The sequence below is a fragment of the Pelobates fuscus genome, chromosome 8 (genome assembly GCF_036172605.1).
Source record: "Pelobates fuscus isolate aPelFus1 chromosome 8, aPelFus1.pri, whole genome shotgun sequence".
NCBI lineage: Eukaryota > Metazoa > Chordata > Amphibia > Anura > Pelobatidae > Pelobates > Pelobates fuscus.
The window spans coordinates 161,347,020-161,363,453 of NC_086324.1; positions in this window are offsets into that span (position 1 = coordinate 161,347,020).

Sequence of the window (16,434 nt, forward strand, 5' to 3'; positions counted from 1 at the left end):
ACTATCTGTAGTTAAAAGGTTGCTCTAAGCACCATGACCACTTAAATGATATGAAGCGTTCATGGTGCCTGGAGTCTGTATGTGCAGCGTTTCGCTTAGAAAAGTTCTGCACAAAATTAGTGTCTGATAGCATGCTGGCGCAAGACAGACGATGGGGGTCCCCTACTCTGTGCCTCCCTCCAATGAGGGAGAGTGACATCAGCGAAGGAAGAGCGCGCTTTTGGGAAAAGGTAAGTTTAAGCTTTTTTTTTATTTTATTATTTTTTGGGGGCAGGGGAGGGTGGATCACCACAAAGAGTGTTACTACAGCTAAAACCAGTGTTTTATGATAACACTGGTTTTTAGTGGGAGTAACCCTTTAAAGGGACACTCCGCTCCCCAAATACAAAACTAATTTTAACCCCTTAAGGACCGGCCTGTTTTTGCGATGTTTGTATGTTAAGGACCAGAGCAGTTTTAACACTTTTGTGGTGTTTGTGTTTAGCTGTAATTTTCCGCTCTCTCATTTATGGTTCCCATACAAGTTATATATTGTTTTTTTTCAGGACAAGAAGGGCTTTCTTTACATACCATTATTTGTATTATGTCATATATTGTATTTTAAAAAAATAATAAAATATGGTGAAAAATTAAAAAAAAAACATGTTTTTGGACTTTTACTTGAAAAATCTTTTACTTATCTACAAAAGCTAATGAAAAAAACTGCTAAATAGATTCAAAATTTTGTCCCGAGTTGCTTTATTGCTTTTTTTTGCAACTTATAGGCCTATAAATACAAGTAGGAAATTGCTGTTTCAATATATATATATATTTTAAATGTATCAATAGTGACATTGTTACACCGTTATCTGTCATAAATCCCCGAAACACACCTAACATGTACATATTTTTTAAAAGTAGACAACCCAGGGTATTCAAAATGGGGTATGTCCAGTCTTTTTTAGTAGCCACCTAGTCACAAACACTGGCCAAAGTTAGCATTTATGTGTTTGTGTGTTAAAAATGCAAAAAACGCTAACTTTGGCCGGTGTTTGTGACTAAGTGGCTACTAAAAAAGGCTCAACGTACCATTTGCAATACCTTGGGTTGTCTTCTTTTGCAAATGGTATGCCATCATGGCACTAATTCTCATTCCTTGGCTACCATACGCTCTCAAAGGCAACCTAACCAATCTGACAAATTTCAATAAAAAAAAAAAAAATGTAAAATCAAGCCTTATATTTGACCCTGTAACTTTCACAAACACTAAAAAACCTCTACATGTGGGGTACTGTTATACTCAGGAGACTTCGCTGAACACAAATATTAGTGTATCAGAACAGTAAAATGTATCACAGCAATAAAATCCTCAGTGAAAGTGCTGTTTGTGTGTGAAAAATGCAAAAAACTTCACTTTCACTGACAATATCATCGCTGTGATATGTTTTACTGTTTTGAAATACTAATATTTGTGTTCAGCGAAGTCTCCCGAGTAAATCAGTACCCCCATGTACAGGTTTTAGGGTGTCATAGAAAGTTACAGGGTTAAACACAGTGCTAGCAAATTAAATTATCTGGACTTTCGTCCTGGGTTGGCAGGCAGGTCCCTCAAATTGCAATCATTAAAATTACTTAATTAGGTAAAAATATGACATAAATACGCACGTAGAATTTTAATATATATACATATTTATATATTTGACGTCTACGTGTATATCTATGAAATTATTTATGTAATTATGTATATGGACATATGTATATTTCGTATTATTTTTATTTATTTATACATAGATATATATCATTACATTCTAAGTGTATTTTGATATAAATATATCAATATCAAAATACTGTTAGAATAAAATTGCATATATATGTTTTTTTTAATTATTAAAAATTATTTTTATTTTTTATTTATTTTTATTAACATATTTGTATTTTATAATAATATATATATATACACCATATAAATAGTAATTATATATATTGTATGTATTTGTGTGTAATTTAAATATAAGTGTATTTTTATATTAATATACGTATATATAAATATAAAAATACACTTAGTATGACATTATATATATATATATATATATATATATATATATATATGATACATATACATATATTATATATAGATATAATACATGTGTGTATATATATATATATATATATATATACACATATTATTATTTTTTTTACACTGATTGCTTTATTTTGTAACTTTATTTTTTATTTTCCACTTGCAGGGAGACTGCCTGTCAGCACAGACAGTCCCCCTGCAGGCAGACACATGGACACCTATTGCGGTCATGTGATCGAGTGATCACGTGGCCGTGGGGTCTTGATCTGCCGAGGGGAGACTGCCCGGGCAGACAGGCAGTCCCCCTGGACCGGGAGGAGCGCTGATCGCCGCCGTGGGACCGACGGCGATCAGGTAAGTAGCCCCAGACCGTTATGACTGTTCAGGACCGTCAGCGGTCCAAACGCACGTTTTACCGCTGACGGTCCTGAACCGTCAGCAGTCCTGAAGGGGTTAAAAAAATCACTGTTTACATATACTTATGCATTTTTTTCATTGGAGTTGTATCTAAAAAATAGTTTCCAAAAACTGCAGATATCTTGTCTGCTGCATTTGCAAGCCCTCCTCTTCTATTCTCGCCCGGACTTTCTGTGGCTGTCGAATAACAAACTTCCCAATGCAGCTCAACAGTGGCAGCTCTAGGCTTTGTGAGGCCTTAGGCGAAACTCAAACATGAGGCCCCCCACTAACAGCCAAAGGGAAAATAAATAGGGGTTGCATTGTGTGTATAAGGTGGGTAGTCAAACATACTGTTTATCCCGGATTCATTCCCCTGGTGGTCCTATGGATTCCTATCTGGTCTGCAGCTCCGTCGGATGCAGAGCTGCAGACCACGTGGTACGTATCTTGTGATCTCCAGGAGTATCAGAGCGTTCTGTGGTGACCTGCGGCAATGCTCTGATTTGCTGGAGATCGCGAGACACCTCAGTCTGCAGCTCTGCACCCGGAGATGCTGCAGACCAAAGGCTGTACAGGGGGCTTTCCTCCCCGGGCAGACTGAATGTAGGGGCCTTCCACCTCGCGGGATAATGGGCAAGCCGACGGCCCCCCTCCTGTGTCGGGTCCTCGGTCACAGATTGAGGACCCGACATGTCAGTCTGCCCTAAGGCAATTTAGGCGGCCATGAGGCCCCAGTTTGCACTGGGCTTTAGGCAGCTGCCTAAATCACCTAATTAGATATCTGCCTCTGCAGCTCAATAAGAAGTCTTTGCAAGGCAGGTGCAATTGCTGCCTCTTGAGTTCAGTGCAGATAAGCTAACCAAAACAGGAAGTAACAGGTCCTGCCGTCTGCTTGAAAAGGCAGTGGGTGTAACCAGTATAATTTATAAAAGTGTCAATATCTATTGAAATCAGCATTATTTCCCAAATGAAAAAAAGAGAGCACACTCTTCACACATAAAGCTTTTCAGCAAGCTACAGTGCTTTAGGGGTCTGGAGTGTCCCTTTAACCTTTACCGTGTGCAACCTCTTCTAAAGTGACAGTACGTGACAAATCACGGAGCAGCTCTGGAGGACTGAAGATCAAAGCTTAAATAAAGAATACATTTATGCAATTAAGTAATACAGACGTGGCTTGCATTAACCCAATTCTTTCCACTTAGTTTGCTCTGTGAATTATATAATATATGCTCAACTTTCTTTGATACATTAAACATTGGAGAGTGAGCGTAGATTGACTTCTTTGTATACCTGGTCTCTGATTTAATCCCAAAATAAACACAAATTATTAAGCAATGTATTCCTGTGGTTACAGGCGATCAGGTATTTCTCCTTATAATACATGGAGGTACCAGCCACTACCCATACAATAAGGTGCCAGCATGCACATGGTTTGTATTGTATTCAGAAACAGACGTTATTGATTGGCCTTCCTTCCACTGCTCTGCAGTTATAGAGAGATTGACACAGGAGTAGCCTACAGACAGCTCTTGAGCTGTTTTTCTATATGTAGTTTACCAAGAATGTAATGCTCCTGTGCTCCAATTCAGTGGGTTTATTGCACTAGTTGGATAAAAGGCTATATTTTGTTCCTTTCACAAGCAGGACAGTAAACAGTCCAAGGACGGAAACATTGCAGTGCAAGAGCCTTAGACATCTTCTTTGGATTGCAAAGAGGAACCTGGCAGAGTTCCTATTCCATGCACCAACTACGTCCAGGGCTGGTGCAGGATTTTTGCTGCCCTAGGCAAAAATACATTTTGTTGTCCCCTCCTGTCACACACTCACTGACATACACACTCACTGACAGTCAAACACTCACTGACACACAGACTCAGACATCTAGCCTCCCTGGGGTCCAGCGTAAGGCAGCTCCTCACTCCTCTAGCGCGCTGTTTAGTATGCCGGGGCCGGAATGACGTCATATTCCAGCTACCGGCATCACAGAGTGCACATGAGAGAGGAGTAGGGAACTGCAAGAAGAGCCTCCCTCGCTGCCCACACTGCAGTTGCCTGCCTCCTCTCCTCCGGCATTCATTGGCAGAGTAGACACTGAAGGACAGCTCCGGGCGCCTTGGGGATCGGCCCGGCGCTGGGAGGAGAGGGGACCAGGACATTCCAATCTGTCATTCCTTTTATTATGTCCCCAGGACAGGGGGAGCCCACCAGGAAATATCCCGGTGGGTGCCCCCAGGAGGCCGGCGTCCTAGGTGAATACCTAGTTCGCCTAACGGTTGCACCGGCCCTGACTACGTCCAAAGATGAATAACTTTGAAGCAGTAGTTGAGCAGTAGCCGTAGAGCTCCCTTTTAGCTAAATCAGGTATTTTTGAACATCACGGGAAAAATATCGTGTTTTGTTCCTATAAAGTCCCCATAGGAATAAGTTAATAAAAGTTGTTCAGTGAATTAAAAAATTAGTGACATCCTAGAATTGCATTTTCAGCAATGATCAGTAATGCCTTAATGTGAATTGGATTTTTATGTAGTGGAGGGTTTACTGGGACAATTTGTAATGTACACCAGGGCCTGACAATACCATGGTGACTCTGATATGGGACATAATGCCTAGAATATTGTCTGTCCAGAATGGAAAGACGTGTCCTGATATGATACACCTAGCTACAGACTCTTTACATTTATAGGAGGTTATAAAAATCCTACTCAGTCTAGCAGGCATCTTATAATATGGATTCATTTATGAAATTAACATTCCTAACAATTTCAATATAAAATGAGTATAAAATCAGACGTTATACTCCTTGCTTTTTACAGTCCTAATGATTTATTTAAAGGACCACTCTAGTGCCAGGAAAACATACTTCGTTTCCTGGCACTAGAGTGCCCTGAGGGTGCCCCCACCCTCAGGGACCCCCTCCCGCCGGGCTCTGGAAAGGGGAAAGTGTTTAAAACTTACCTTTTTCCAGCGGTGGGCGGAGAGCTCTCCTCCTCCGATCCTCCTCTTCTCCTCCCCGTCGGCTGAATGCGCGCGCATTCAGCCGGTCACATAGGAAAGCATTCATAATGCTTTCCTATGGACGCTTGCGTGCTCTCACTGTGATTTTCACAGTGAGAATCACGCAAGCGCCTCTAGCGGCTGTCAATGAGACAGCCACTAGAGGAAATAGGGGAAGGCTTAACCCATTCACAAACATAGCAGTTTCTCTGAAACTGCTATGTTTGTGAAAACATGGGTTAACCCTAGAAGGACCTGGCACCCAGACCACTTCATTAAGCTGAAGTGGTCTGGGTGCCTAGAGTGGTCCTTTAACGAGGCTTAACACGCTAGCTTTGTGTAACAAAGAGTTCCATTAATTGATTGGAAACATTTCGAAACTAACCGAAACAACTCATTCTGTATGCTCCCAATCTTGATGTGGGTATATGATGTCCTGCAGAGTGAAAAGGAAGGGGTCTTTCACAAAGGCTAAATAGATTTGTATTCTCTCTATTTTGATGCTTGTTCTATCCCATCTCATGATATTGCTTAAGACCACCTGGCTTTCTCCAGGGTAACAGGGGTGCTAGAGAGATGCTAATGTTTTCCAATTAACACAACAAGACGGACCAGTTACCTATTATCATGGCCCTACATTCTTGCAGTTCAGGGTAACTAGCCATTCCGGTTCTTCTACAATGTGCTAATCAAATAGAATATATGTATTAGGACTATCCCATGGCATGTTTACCTTGACACAATTTGAGGTGCTGGTACATTGTGTGAATCAAAGCACTGGTTTTACATAGGATCTGGTACTTCTACCTACAGACGCTCAACAACACTTTTGTGTGTCCTTTATACAAAATTACATTGAAGTAAAACTTTCTCTTAAAATCCAAAACGTGTGTGTTTGTACACGAGAAAAGCCCATATTTTAGTTTGACTGATAATCCACGGATCTTACTGAATCAGATCACAGCCGCAATTTTCAGAAACAGAAAGACAATCTTTTAGGTTTATATAAAAGGATTGTCCAACACTGGCCTCCATCTGTTGAGGACCTACGTTTCCCCTAATTCTCTGTAGGGAGCCATCCACCTGCTTGCACACAGTATAAGAAATGCATAGCATCAACAGTAAAGCTACATGGGTTGGGTTCCTCTGTTTATAAAGAGCCGATTCGGCTGAATGTTGATATTCTTGCAAGGAATGTAGTATTTCTGCCTAAACCTCTCCTTCTGCATTATTTGAGTTTTTCTTGTTTAGTTTGTGACTCCTCATCAATATCTCAAGATAAATATTTATATCTCATAATCTATTGTTAGCTGTCCAACATTGCCATTGGGTCAGGAAATGCCAAAAGACATAATTTATATCTGGTGGTAACACTGAGCAGAATGGGAGAATGGATAGACACTTTCATTTCCCATACATATGTTTCTGCTGTTGATCCAAAAGAAGAAGAAAAAAAGCAATTTTAGATTATCCCACTAAATGGTGAAAAAAACATTTCTTGACTCCACATATTAAAGGAACACTACAAGCACCAAAATAACTTTAGTTTAGTGAAGCAATTTTGGTATATAGATCATGTTCCTGCAGTCTCATTTCTCAATTCTATACCATTTAGGAGTTCAATCTTTTTTTTTGTTTCTGTTCATGCGGCCCTAGCAACACCTCCCCTGCCTTTGACTCACACAGACAGTTTAAAAAAAGGTTTAATTTACAATCAGATGTGACAGCATATTATGTTTATTTTAGAAGTGTTTATTTTTTATCTCCTGCTCTGTAAATTTAACTTTAATCACACATGAGGCTCCTGCAAGTTCTAGTAGGCTATTAGCAGGGGTGGAGATAAGCACTTCTAAATTAAACAGTGTGCAATAAAGTAAGTTTAAACGTCAGATCTCTCTTTGCAGGAAGTGTTTAGAAATGCTGTGTAAGTCACATGCAAGGAGGTATGACCAGAGCTGCACAAATAGAGTGATTTAACTCCTAAATTGCAGAGAATTGAGCAAAAAGACTACAGGGGCATGATCTATAAAACAAAACTGCTTCATTAAGCTAATGTTGTTTTGATAAATATAGTGTACCTTTAACTATCCTTGACTATTATGTTAAAAACAAATAAGTAAAAAACACTAAGGTGTTGCTTACATATCTGTAAATAATATGACAAAATCCCATCTAAAACTAGAGAATCCCAGATTTATTTATATTTTTTATTTATTTTATTTTTCCAAGTTTCTTATATTAATTTACAAGTATCCAAAATTGTAAACATTTAAATACTTATATACATAAAAATACAAACAGGGTTATTCACACAAATACATCCACCCTCGAGGTCAGTTAATTTGTATCCCCTTCGGTCTCTCCATATTCCATACCTTTCCTGACCATTCCTATTGCTATCTCTTTTCTTCCCTCTAGCCTATCCATAGATTCGTATCCATTTATTGACTTTTGTCAATCCATAGGAATAATTTTTGGTAATACCTAATTACATTTTACATTGAGATATCGTTTGAATTTTTATTTCGTTCCATTCTGGTTTCTTACTACTTTTCCAATTTCTCGCTCGTACCATCTTTGAGGCCATCAGAATATGTGTTATCATCATGCTTTTTTTCAGTAGACATGCTTGGCCAGTCCTGATGTAAACGAAAACTCTGTGGGGTGAAAGGCATATTTTCTTCACATAATATATTTATCTGATCTTTGATATTCTACTTTTCTTCCTTTCATTTTTAAGCGGCTCGCACTGCCACCAGAGGAGTCCCTTTTTCCTGTTTGACACCTCCAACACCTATTCTGCCTATCTTTATATGTTTTAGAGAGTTTTTCTGGGACCAGGTAACACCTATTTATTCTTTTATAGAAATTCTCGACAATATTCAAAGTGTACCGTTTTGTTGACATTAATTATAGCTGAAACCCAACATTTCTATATTAAGATATTTTTCCCATATCTTTTTGGGATTCAAACTATTCTTCTTCTTTAACTCTTTTACTATATCCAAACACCTAGATATCTGTCCTCTCTGTTTAGAATTAATAATAATATTTATCGAGCTTTTATCGTTATTTTCTGAATTAAATTCTAAATATCTCCCCAGGAAATATTTAATTCTCAAGTATGTAACGATCTCTTTTCTCGGAAGTCCAAACTCTTCTTGTAGCTGGTTAAAAGGCTTGATTTCTGTTTTTAATATGCACTCACTAATAGTCTGGATTATAGCATTCTGCCAGTTACTGATGTTTGTATCCTTAATATTTCCTGGGATAACATGTATTGGTAAGACATGAAACAATCTATTTTCTATATTATAATCTTTTTTAAATCTATGCCATGCTTTTAAGATATTGCTTATAACCAACACATTTTCTGTATCAGCTTCAGTATTTTCAATTTTATTTATTGTCCATAGTATTACTGAGACACTATTTACTCCCACCATTTCAGACTCTATCTGATACCAGTCTTCCTTTTTATTATCTTCGCTTTCAGTAGTTAAGGCATGTGCCAACCTACAAGCGTTATGATAATCTGTTATATTTGGAACGGCTAATCCACCCCCTCTTTTATTTTCTTTGATAGTATTTTTAAATTTATTCTGGGTTTCCCTTTCCAAGTGAACTTTGAGAAAGCTGTCTGTATCATTTTTAACCACGCTAAGGGGACTTGTATCATTCTAAAATTATAATTCCACTTGGGTGGGATATAGGATCGTATCGTATTAATTCGTCCTATCCAGGATATCTCCTTGTCAACCCATTCTTTTACCATTTTATTCGTAAATTTTAGTGGAAGAAAATTAGCCTCTATTATCTGATTAGGGTTTTGGGGGATTTTAATAACTAAGAATGTAATATTATCCTTTCGGTCTCTTTTCACCATGTGGCAGAGCAAACCGCTACTCTTTCCCCCCTGAGTACAGGGAAACAAATTTAAATGCCGGGTGTCTCAATCTGTATCAGCATGGAGTTTCGTCGCTCAGCTCATCCATGTGACGTGCGTGCAACGTCACGTCGCCATCCCCCGAGTATCCCAAATTGTTACCGTTCTTGTTGTGAAGAACCCTTTCCTCTGGCATAGGCAAATTCTTTTTCTCAAGTTTAAATAGGTGACCTCTTGTCCTTTAATAACATGTTTGTACTGGCCCTGTGTATATCTCTAAAATATTCCCATATCTTCTCTAAATTCCTTTTTTTTAAACTAAAGTAAACAAGCTCACATTCGCGAGCATATAATAATAATTTTTATGCATGGCAGTAACTTACTAGCCTTTGCAACTGCTGAGTGACATCACATTGCACATTGTTGCCTAATCTTTACAATAGATCATATGCAAGATATAGAAATAAACTGGAGGTTTGTGATTCCAACTGAGCAGGTAAAAAATGCAATTGTTTTCAACACCCTTTAGTCTACTCTCAAAGCATACCGAGTGACTACTTATTACTGTTACTGGTAATAGTCTTTTTTACTTTGAATATTTAGCTATGGAATGGAGCAATTACCCCGATCAGAGAGGAATATCGCGAATAGTGGGTGAAATATTCATTCTGGAGGTCTGCTAAGGAAGGTACCAGGAGCGGCATTTTGGATTTGTTGAAGAGGTGTAAAGGAGTATTGAAGACATCCAAGGAGACTGTGGTCCTAAAAGGGAGGTGATGGGAAAAGCAAATGGTTAAGACCAGGCTTCCCCAAACTCCAGCCCTCCAGATGTTGCTGAACTACAACTCCCATGATTCTCAGCCTATTTCATTCATAGATTTGTGGGAGTTGTAGTTCAGCAACATCTGGAGGGCCGGAGTTTGGAGAAACCTGGTTTAGACACTGAGTATGTTCTGCTGAAATCAAGTAAACGCTGTAAAGAAATAATCCCATTTCACTCTTTCCTCATTTGAGCCTCTTATCAGTCTTTCTCACGTCAGCTCCCACATATCATCCCCTCCCTCTATATCCGCTCCCCCATATCATCCCCCTCCCTCTATATCAGCTCCCCCATATCATCCCCCTCCCTCCATATCAGCTCCCCCACATCATCCCCCTCCCTCTGTATCAGATCCTCCATATCAACTCCCCCATATCATCCTCTCCCTCTATATCAGATCCCCCATATCATCCCCTCCCTCTATATCAGATCCCCCATATCATCCCCCTCCCTCTATATCAGAACCCCCATATCACCCCCCTCCCTCTATATCAGCTCCCCCATATCATCCCCCTCCCTCTGTAACAGATCCCCCATATCATCCCCCTCCCTCTATATCAGCTCCCCCATATCATCCCCCTCCCTCTGTATCAGATCCCCCATATCATCCCCTCCCTCTGTATCAGATCCCCCATATCATCCCCCTCCCTCTGTATCAGATCCCCCATATCATCCCCCTCCCTCTGTATCAGATACCCCATATCATCCCCTCCCTCTATATCAGATCCCCCATATCATCCCCCTCCCTCTATATCAGCTCCCCCATATTATCCCACTCCCTCTATATCCGCTCCCCCATATCACCCCCCTCCCTCTATATCAGCTCCCCCATATCATCCCCCTCCCTCCATATCAGCTCCCCCACATCATCCCCCTCCCTCTGTATCAGATCCTCCATATCAACTCCCCCATATCATCCTCTCCCTCTATATCAGATCCCCCATATCATCCCCCTCCCTCTATATCAGCTCCCCCATATCATCCCCCTCCCTCTGTATCAGATCCTCCATATCAACTCCCCCATATCATCCCCTCCCTCTATATCAGATCCCCCATATCATTCCCCTCCCTCTATATCAGATCTCCCATATCATCCCCCTCCTTCTATATCAGCTCCCCCATATCATCCCCCTCCCTCTATATCAGCTCCCCCATATCATCCCCCTCCCTCTATATCAGCTCCCCCATATCATCCCCCTCCCTCTGTATCAGATCCCCCATATCATACCCCTCCCTCTGTATCAGATCCCCCATATCATTCCCCTCCCTCTATATCAGATCCCCCATATCATTCCCCTCCCTCTATATCAGCTCCCCCATATCATCCTCCTCCCTCTATATCAGCTCCCCCATATCATCCCCCTCCCTCTGTATCAGATCCCCCATATCATCCCCTCCCTCTATATCAGATCCCCCATATCATTCCCCTCCCTCTATATCAGATCCCCCATATCATTCCCCTCCCTCTATATCAGATCCCCCATATCATCCCCCTCCCTCCATATCAGCTCCCCCATATCATCCCCCTCCCTCTGTATCAGCTCCCCCATATCATCCCCCTCCCTCTGTATCAGATCCTCCATATCAACTCCCCCATATCATCTCCCTCTATATCAGCTCCCCCATATCATCCCCCTCCCTCTGTATCAGATCCTCCATATCATCCCCCTCCCTCTATATCAGCTCCCCCATATTATCCCCCTCCCTCTATATCCGCTCCCCCATATCATCCCCCTCCCTCTGTATCAGATCCCCCATATCATCCCCCTCCCTCTGTATCAGATCCCCCATATCATACCCCTCCCTCTGTATCAGATCCCCCATATCATTCCCCTCCCTCTATATCAGCTCCCCCATATCATCCTCCTCCCTCTATATCAGCTCCCCCATATCATTCCCCTCCCTCTATATCAGCTCCCCCATATCACCCCCCTCCCTCTGTATCAGATCCCCCATATCATCCCCTCCCTCTATATCAGATCCCCCATATCATCCCCCTCCCTCTATATCAGCTCCCCCATATCATCCCCCTCCCTCTGTAACAGATCCCCCATATCATCCCCCTCCCTCTATATCAGCTCCCCCATATTATCCCACTCCCTCTATATCCGCTCCCCCATATCATCCCACTGCCTCTAGTTCCCAATTTTCATAGTGTACACAATTACCTCCCCTTCTACACAGGTATTTTATTGTGTTTTGTTTTTACAACATGACCAATTGAATTGTCACCATCTATTATGATTTATCTTTTATAGAGAGAACATAAAATGGAATGATGAGGGCCTTGTTAATCCTTTTTTTTTTTTTTTTTTTTTTTTTAAATATCTTAATCAAATTGTGAACAGTAGACTATACTCAATAAAATCAGACTTGACAGGTCAATGGCTTGCAACCAATTCTTGGACTATAGTGTGCAGAATAAACTAAAGGAATCAATGTTTCATTTATTAGATAACTTACCGAGAATTTTACCTAATTAAATCCAAAATAGAATTTAATTTTCAATTCAGCCATTTAGGCCCAGCTTCGATATTTTAAATACACAACTTCCGATTTAATGTGATTAAAAATTGGTATTAAAGGAAGAGGTTTGCTTGTGGCTTATTCCATAAATTGTGAATCATAGTGGATTACAAATTCAAACAGATTGTTTTACATACCCAACAAAAAAACAAACCTTCAGCCTTCACAAAAATCTGGGTATTTTAAGCCGAGTTTGTCATTTGGATCTTAATCCCCTGCAATTTGTGGTTTAGTGAATAAGCAATAAGATATGCAAGTCAAACTGAGCAGAGTTGGACAATATGTTTCAGCCCCTCAATTGGACATGAGATGTGTTGTATTAGGACGGGGCCATTATCACAATTGCATTACCTGAACCGATTAAAGCCTGTGTGGAGGTAGCAGGGTTTGTTTTCAGACTGACAATCAAATAGATTTGTTTTCTGTAAATACAATCGGTTGAGAGGAAGAAAATGTCTGGTCTGTACCCCTTCGTCTGATACTGTGTAAAGAATTCACAGCAGTGACAGCTTATCATTGCTGAAGAATCCGAAAATATATGTTTCTACATACAATTTGGTTATTTTGACCTGTACGGTGCAATGCCCCCAATAATTCTCCACAAAGTCCATTGTGTTAATATCACCATTGAAGATTGCCATCATTTTAAAAACTGTTCATTACCTTCTTGGTGAAAGCAGGTTAAAAACCCAATTTAATAAATAACAGCCCCCCCCCCCCTCCACTTCACTAAAATCCCCTGGGTTTTTTTTTTTTTTGAACAAAAATGCTACAGCTGGGGCGGAGCCTGACTTTCTATTCATCGTTCAATGCATTAAGGCTTGAATAAGCAACATTGACATACCAATCCATAGGACCCCCCTGCCGGTGAGGGATATCCCGGCAACTGAAGCATGTAAACCAGCAACAGAACCCAGACATACCTGTGCAGCCTGAACGGAGGGGAGAAACATGGCGGACGCCACGTGTGTCCCAGTGCCTACCTCTCAGGAGGAACAACTCGACCGACTATTTGCTACCTTCTGGGCCAAACTTAACTCTCGTGAGGGCGCTGTACTAGCCCCACCAGCTATAACCCCGCGGGCGACCATACAGCAGCCTGCAGCTACAGAACCCAGCAATGGCGCGGACTGGAGAGCGGGAAGGAGAAGGCGACCACTCCGGCAAAAGCCTACACGCCACAGGCTCAGACCACCACTGCACTACACCACACTCAGACGGGACTACCCCATCAAAGCCTCCACTCCAACCAAGAGAAAGCGACCTGCTGGTGGACCTCGAGCTCTGACGGCAAGTTACAAAGGGGCTGACAGCCCAAGTGCTTGGAAGTACGCCGAGATCAGAGGCGGGAGGGGAGACCACACAAGAAGCCACCACCGCAACTACCGACTAGACGGCTGTACCCAGAAGTAGAACCATGGACTCCCAATGCCTCTCCCTCTGCTGGGTATAGGCTGAAGGGGACCCCACTCAAATCCCTCCCTAGCTCCAATGGACGAACTCCAGTCCCTCTACAGTTTGATAGCCGAAAGAACCATTTACACCTATGTGATCCCTTTTGTCTGCTATCTCTATCTGTTATCCCCCCCTGTTATCTCGTTAGTCACTCGAAGTCCAGGGAAAATGTCTCCACACTACCTATCTTATGGGACAGTAACTATCTAATGACACCGACATGATACACTCTGATATTGTCTTATCATATCGCCTCTTAGTGTGTTATGTTTTTTCGTGTCCCACACTATATCTACGTCTTACCTGTGTACCACTCTTGATATCCAAAAAAAAAAAGTGCACAGTTTAATCTAAATGCCTATACTGTTAAATGTTAACTCCAGTCTTGCCTTTGCTATTGTGGTATAGCGAGAATGCCTGTTTCTTTCATGCACATCAAAAATAAAGAATTAAAAAAAAAAAAAAATGCTACAGCTGATTTCCTTAAAGCAAGAATTGAAAGTGCTCAGTCAAAATAGCAGATCTGAATATGACCCCCAATTCTGCTATTTTCAGCCTATAATTTCAAATCCCAGATGAGCTTGACAATTCAGATTTCAGTGAATAACCAAGTCTGGTACACATTTAAAAAATGGAAATAATGGAGATGGGACAAAGGAAGTGTGGTTGAAAGAATTGGAAACCAGATTATCACTAAAGTGTGAATTGTCAGAAATAGAATTTCAATTTTAGGCCCAAATAGTTTAACTGAAGCAAAATTGAATATTTATTGCAATTCGGCTATTCAGGCCAAGTTGAAATTACCAACAATTTACACTATAGTTATGTTTCCAGTGTGGCTACAAATCCCTTGTCAGTTTTTGACAATTTGTGACAAAATTCAAATTAAAATACAAACAAAATTTCTTCGTGCCAAAAGGGAGACATTATCAATCCAAACCTAGAACAGGTCATTAAATCAATCTATTAAACACATGTCAATGTAATTGTGCATAAGGGATGAGTCAAACTTTCTAACGTAGGGGCAGGTAATACTGCTGTACCTGCAGCCTGTGTAGGTTAAATCGTTGTGGTGTTAAAGACTCTGCCTCAGACTGGTTACCACTGTTGCGAAAACATGGCATTTTGTGTCCTTTTTTTGGTGGTGGTGATTGGGAGAGAAAAAAAAAAGTCCCAAACAGAGTACATTTTTAAGTCTTTAAAAAATAAATATTATATATAAAAAGATGTAGGAATACTTATTCAAATATATAGATATGCATTAAAATAATCCCTCGGCTTTAAGTAAAGGGATTTTTCATTATCTACATATCCCACAGCAAAGATCACATTTCTACAAGAATGCCACGCTGAATACACAGATACCGTATCACTTTCCCAGTCCAAGATCATTTTGCTGCAGATGTCATTAGCTATTAAACACTACTAGGATTCTCCACTGTGGGGAATTCAAAGTGAATATGATATTGTGGATGTGGATAGCCAAACTGCTATTGCAAGTCTGCTATTGTGGCCTTAAATTTAAACTTGTATACAACCTCATATTTCTAAAGATACTGGGCTATTTACTAAAGTGGGAATTGTTGGAATTCAGAGTGAATTTCAAATGTAAGGCCAGAATAACAAACGAGGAGAATTTGTCTCGTTATGTTGTCCTAATCTTAAATTTGAAATTCACCTGGAATTCCCGGCAATTCTCATTTTAGAGGATATCCCAGATATGAAGTTATGGATTGGCATTAAGAAACATTTTAAACAGCCGATCACTGCTTAGAATGTCTGCAGAAAGGCAAGCTTGGGATACAATTTAACCCCTTAAGGACACATGGCATGTGTGACATGTCATGATTCCCTTTTATTCCAGAAGTTTGGTCCTTAAGGGGTTAAAAAAAACAGATTGGTTGTGTTGCTTTGAACATTCAGCATGATATGCCTGGAGATTTGGTGAAAAAGTTTCCCCATTACTTCCTCTCCCCCTGTGTAATGCGGCCGCATCCAACGCAGACTTTATATTCCATGGTAAACTCTACAGTTTGCCTTGTAATATGAAGTTGGTCCACAGTGGTAACATCCAGGATACATTCTATATTTGTGTGTGTGTGTGTGTGTGGTTGTTTTGTTAATGAAAAGAAAAAAAGTTGTTGCTCTTGCGAATGGCGAGATCATTGATGGACTTTGTGGAGATGAGCTATCATTGATGGAAGTTATAAAATTCATCCTATAGACCTTGATAACCCTACTATCTGGACATTTCTGCAAAAGACACAGTGCGCGATATCCATGATAAAAAGCACG